The sequence below is a fragment of the Channa argus genome, chromosome 1 (assembly GCF_033026475.1).
Source record: "Channa argus isolate prfri chromosome 1, Channa argus male v1.0, whole genome shotgun sequence".
Lineage (NCBI taxonomy): Eukaryota > Metazoa > Chordata > Actinopteri > Anabantiformes > Channidae > Channa > Channa argus.
Window position 1 is genome coordinate 29,864,901 of NC_090197.1, and position 5,000 is coordinate 29,869,900.

At 46.4% G+C, this 5,000-nt stretch overlaps 8 non-coding genes across 8 annotated transcripts; all 8 read right to left on the reverse strand.

The window, feature by feature from the left end:
• Window positions 1-647: 647 nt before the first annotated feature.
• Window positions 648-754, reverse strand: LOC137102837 (U6 spliceosomal RNA). The gene has a single exon (XR_010911282.1). It is a non-coding gene; the product is annotated as a U6 spliceosomal RNA (small nuclear RNA).
• Window positions 755-1,376: 622 nt separating this feature from the next.
• LOC137102843 (U6 spliceosomal RNA) lies at window positions 1,377-1,483 on the reverse strand. The gene has a single exon (XR_010911285.1). It is a non-coding gene; the product is annotated as a U6 spliceosomal RNA (small nuclear RNA).
• Window positions 1,484-1,839: 356 nt separating this feature from the next.
• On the reverse strand, window positions 1,840-1,946 carry LOC137102848 (U6 spliceosomal RNA). The gene has a single exon (XR_010911288.1). It is a non-coding gene; the product is annotated as a U6 spliceosomal RNA (small nuclear RNA).
• Window positions 1,947-2,302: 356 nt separating this feature from the next.
• On the reverse strand, window positions 2,303-2,409 carry LOC137103421 (U6 spliceosomal RNA). The gene has a single exon (XR_010911500.1). It is a non-coding gene; the product is annotated as a U6 spliceosomal RNA (small nuclear RNA).
• Window positions 2,410-2,966: 557 nt separating this feature from the next.
• Window positions 2,967-3,073, reverse strand: LOC137102855 (U6 spliceosomal RNA). Its single transcript, XR_010911289.1, has one exon. It is a non-coding gene; the product is annotated as a U6 spliceosomal RNA (small nuclear RNA).
• Window positions 3,074-3,630: 557 nt separating this feature from the next.
• On the reverse strand, window positions 3,631-3,737 carry LOC137102858 (U6 spliceosomal RNA). Its single transcript, XR_010911290.1, has one exon. It is a non-coding gene; the product is annotated as a U6 spliceosomal RNA (small nuclear RNA).
• A 355-nt stretch (window positions 3,738-4,092) lies between these two features.
• LOC137102862 (U6 spliceosomal RNA) lies at window positions 4,093-4,199 on the reverse strand. Its single transcript, XR_010911292.1, has one exon. It is a non-coding gene; the product is annotated as a U6 spliceosomal RNA (small nuclear RNA).
• A 622-nt stretch (window positions 4,200-4,821) lies between these two features.
• LOC137102867 (U6 spliceosomal RNA) lies at window positions 4,822-4,928 on the reverse strand. The gene has a single exon (XR_010911294.1). It is a non-coding gene; the product is annotated as a U6 spliceosomal RNA (small nuclear RNA).
• Window positions 4,929-5,000: the final 72 nt, after the last annotated feature.

Consider the following 5,000-nt stretch of genomic DNA (forward strand, 5'->3'; position numbering starts at 1 on the left):
ATCAAAGTCAACAATTAATGCTTGTCGGAAGAAATCTTTTATCTTTGAAAGACGTTCCCAATCTCTCGGAGGACTTCCTGGAATTCTCCAATAACTCTTTCACCATTTTCCAACATTTTTGAAGACAGGATGGGCGCATAGTCAACACGGGTTAACCAGAGTCACAAATCACCAAAGTCAACAATCTATGCTTGTCAGAAGAAATCTTTCAACATTTCTAAAGACCTCAACAATATCTTTGAAAGTGCCACACCAGTCTGGGGAGTTGCAGGTGAAGTCTATAAAACATCTTTGAAAGTCTAAGACACCTTTTAAAAGGTCTCTGACAGGATGGGCGCATCGTCAACACGGGTTAACCAGACACTTGCCCGCCTGAATTGTCTGGGGAGTTACAGTGGAAGTCTAACAAAAATATTTGAAAGTCTCAGACAGCTTTTAAGAGGGATCTGACAGGATGGGCGCAAAGTCAACACAGGTTAACTAGACACTTGCTCACCTGAATTGCGGTCAAGTTCCTGGAATTCTCCAATAACTCTTTCACCATTTCCCAACATTTTTGAAGACAGGATGGGCGCATAGTCAACACGGGTTAACCAGACACCTACCTGCCTGAATTGCGGTCAAGTTCAGGACACTGTGGCCATACCAAAATGTGGAAACGCTTCACGAATTTGCGTGTCATCCTTGCGCAGGGGCCATGCTAATCTTCTCTGTATCGTATCCAATTTGTCATATGTGCTGCCTGAGCAAGCACAGCATCTCTTAGGTGACGAGCGCTTTTTAAACCTCCCTCGGGTGAAACGGCTCTTTGGTCATGGTGCAGACAAACGAGGCGGCATCTCATTCTAATCTGGGCGGTGCCCACTGTGCATGCCTGGCCGGATCCTCTTCGCAGCTTCCAGTCTATGCGTTGCTTGTTGTACGCAAAGACTGGATAGGGTTGATGCAATCCTCAGGGTTTAGAAACTTTTTCAAGAAAGGCTTTTTCTGTAGAGCAGCTGCAATCCCTACTTTCTCTGCCAGCATGTCGGCTAACAGTAAGAATCGGGAAGGGGCCGGAGATGACTCTGTACCCACTAATACGCGCAGTGCCGACATTCTCAATCTCTCAGACGACTTGCTGATGACAGCAAGTCACCAAAGTCAACATTCTATGCTTGTCAGAACAAATCTTTCAACATTTCTAAAGAACTCAACAACGTCTTTGAAAGTGCCACAGAATTCTGGGGAGTTGCAGGGGAAGTGTATAAAATATCTTTGAAAGTCTAAGACACCTTTTAAAAGGTATCTGACAGGATGGGCGCATAGTCAACACAGGTTAACCAGACACTTATCTGCCTGAATTGCGGTCAAGTTTGGGACACTGTGTCCATATCAAAATGTGGAAACGCTTCACGAATTTGCGTGTCATCCTTGCGCAGGGGCCATGCTAATCTTCTCTGTATCGTATCCAATTTGTCATATGTGCTGCCTGAGCAAGCACAGCAGCTCTAAGGTGAACGGCGCGTTTTACACTTCCTTCGGGTGAAACGGCCCTTTGGTCATGGTGCAAACAAAAGAGGCAGCATCTCATTCTAATCTGGGCGGTCCACGTGGTTCCACATTCCACCAAGGCTTGTGACAGCAAGTCATCAAAGTCAACAATTAATGCTTGTCGGAAGAAATCTTTTATCTTTGAAAGACGATCCCAATCTCTCGGAGGACTTCCTGGAATTCTCCAAAAACTCTTTCACCATTTCCCAACATTTTTGAAGACAGGATGGGCGCATAGTCAACACGGGTTAACCAGACACCTACCTGCCTGAATTGCAGTCAAGTTTAGGACACTGTGTCCATATCAAAATGTGGAAACGCTTCACGAATTTGCGTGTCATCCTTGCGCAGGGGCCATGCTAATCTTCTCTGTATCGTATCCAATTTGTCATATGTGCTGCCTGAGCAAGCACAGCGGCTCTGAGGTGACGGGCGCTTTTTAAACCTCCCTCGGGTGAAACGGCCCTTTGGTCATGGTGCAAACAAAAGAGGCAGCATCTCATTCTAATCTGGGCGGTCCACGTGGTTCCACATTCCACCAAGGCTTGTGACAGCAAGTCATCAAAGTCAACAATTAATGCTTGTCGGAAGAAATCTTTTATCTTTGAAAGACGATCCCAATCTCTCGGAGGACTTCCTGGAATTCTCCAATAACTCTTTCACCATTTCCCAACATTTTTGAAGACAGGATGGGCGAATAGTCAACACGGGTTAACCAGACACCTACCTGCATGAATTGCGGTCAAGTTTAGGACACTGTGGCCATACCAAAATGTGGAAACGCTTCACGAATTTGCGTGTCATCCTTGCGTAGGGGCCATGCTAATCTTCTCTGTATCGTATCCAATTTGTCATATGTGCTGCCTGAGCAAGTACAGCAGCTCTAAGGTGACTGGCGCATTTTACACCTCTTTCGGGTGAAACGGCCCTTTGGTCATGGTGCAAACAAAAGAGGCGGCATCTCATTCTAATCTGGGCGGTCCACATGGTTCCACATTCCACCAAGGCTGGTGACAGCAAGTCATCAAAGTCAACAATTAATGCTTGTCGGAAGAAATCTTTTATCTTTGAAAGACGTTCCCAATCTCTCGGAGGACTTCCTGGAATTCTCCAATAACTCTTTCACCATTTTCCAACATTTTTGAAGACAGGATGGGCGCATAGTCAACACGGGTTAACCAGAGTCACAAATCACCAAAGTCAACAATCTATGCTTGTCAGAAGAAATCTTTCAACATTTCTAAAGACCTCAACAATATCTTTGAAAGTGCCACACCAGTCTGGGGAGTTGCAGGTGAAGTCTATAAAACATCTTTGAAAGTCTAAGACACCTTTTAAAAGGTCTCTGACAGGATGGGCGCATCGTCAACACGGGTTAACCAGACACCTACCTGGCTGAATTGCGGTCAAGTTCAGGACACTGTGGCCATACCAAAATGTGGAAACGCTTCACGAATTTGCGTGTCATCCTTGCGCAGGGGCCATGCTAATCTTCTCTGTATCGTATCCAATTTGTCATATGTGCTGCCTGAGCAAGCACAGCAGCTCTAAGGTGACTGGCGCTTTTTAAACCTCCCTCGGGTGAAAAGGCCATTTGGTCATGGTGCAGACAAAGGAGGTGGCATCTCATTCTAATCTGGGTGGTGCCCACTGTGCATGTCTGGCCAGAGCCTCGTCGCAGGTTCCAGACTATGTGCTCCCTTTTGTCTAGGGAGTTGCAGTGGAAGTCTAACAAAAATCTTTGAAAGTCTCAGGCAGCATTTAAAAGGGTTCTGACAGGATGGGCGCAAAGTCAACACGGGTTAACCAGACACTTGCCCGCCTGAATTGTCTGGGGAGTTACAGTGGAAGTCTAACAAAAATATTTGAAAGTCTCAGACAGCTTTTAAGAGGGCTCTGACAGGATGGGCGCAAAGTCAACACAGGTTAACTAGACACTTGCTCACCTGAATTGCGGTCAAGTTCCTGGAATTCTCCAATAACTCTTTCAACATTTCCCAACATTTTTGAAGACAGGATGGGCGCATAGTCAACACAGGTTAACCAGACACTTATCTGCCTGAATTGCGGTCAAGTTCGGGACACTGTGTCCATATCAAAATGTGGAAACGCTTCACGAATTTGCGTGTCATCCTTGCGCAGGGGCCATGCTAATCTTCTCTGTATCGTATCCAATTTGTCATATGTGCTGCCTGAGCAAGCACAGCGGCTCTGAGGTGACGGCGCTTTTTAAACCTCCCTCGGGTGAAACGGCCCTTTGGTCATGGTGCAAACAAAAGAGGCAGCATCTCATTCTAATCTGGGCGGTCCACGTGGTTCCACATTCCACCAAGGCTTGTGACAGCAAGTCATCAAAGTCAACAATTAATGCTTGTCGGAAGAAATCTTTTATCTTTGAAAGACGATCCCAATCTCTCGAAGGACTTCCTGGAATTCTCCAATAACTCTTTCACCATTTCCCAACATTTTTTAAGACAGGATGGGCGCATAGTCAACACGGGTTAACCAGACACCTACCTGCCTGAATTGCGGTCAAGTTCAGGACACTGTGGCCATACCAAAATGTGGAAACGCTTCACGAATTTGCGTGTCATCCTTGCGCAGGGGCCATGCTAATCTTCTCTGTATCGTATCCAATTTGTCATATGTGCTGCCTGAGCAAGCACAGCATCTCTGAGGTGACGAGCGCTTTTTAAACCTCCCTCGGGTGAAACGGCTCTTTGGTCATGGTGCAGACAAACGAGGCGGCATCTCATTCTAATCTGGGCGGTGCCCACTGTGCATGCCTGGCCGGATCCTCTTCGCAGCTTCCAGTCTATGCGTTGCTTGTTGTACGCAAAGACTGGATAGGGTTGATGCAATCCTCAGGGTTTAGAAACTTTTTCAAGAAAGGCTTTTTCTGTAGAGCAGCTGCAATCCCTACTTTCTCTGCCAGCATGTCGGCTAACAGTAAGAATCGGGAAGGGGCCGGAGATGACTCTGTACCCACTAATACGCGCAGTGCCGACATTCTCAATCTCTCAGACGACTTGCTGATGACAGCAAGTCACCAAAGTCAACATTCTATGCTTGTCAGAACAAATCTTTCAACATTTCTAAAGAACTCAACAACGTCTTTGAAAGTGCCACAGAATTCTGGGGAGTTGCAGGGGAAGTGTATAAAATATCTTTGAAAGTCTAAGACACCTTTTAAAAGGTATCTGACAGGATGGGCGCATAGTCAACACAGGTTAACCAGACACTTATCTGCCTGAATTGCGGTCAAGTTTGGGACACTGTGTCCATATCAAAATGTGGAAACGCTTCACGAATTTGCGTGTCATCCTTGCGCAGGGGCCATGCTAATCTTCTCTGTATCGTATCCAATTTGTCATATGTGCTGCCTGAGCAAGCACAGCAGCTCTGAGGTGACGGGCGCTTTTTAAACCTCCCTCGGGTGAAACGGCCCTTTGGTCATGGTGCAGACA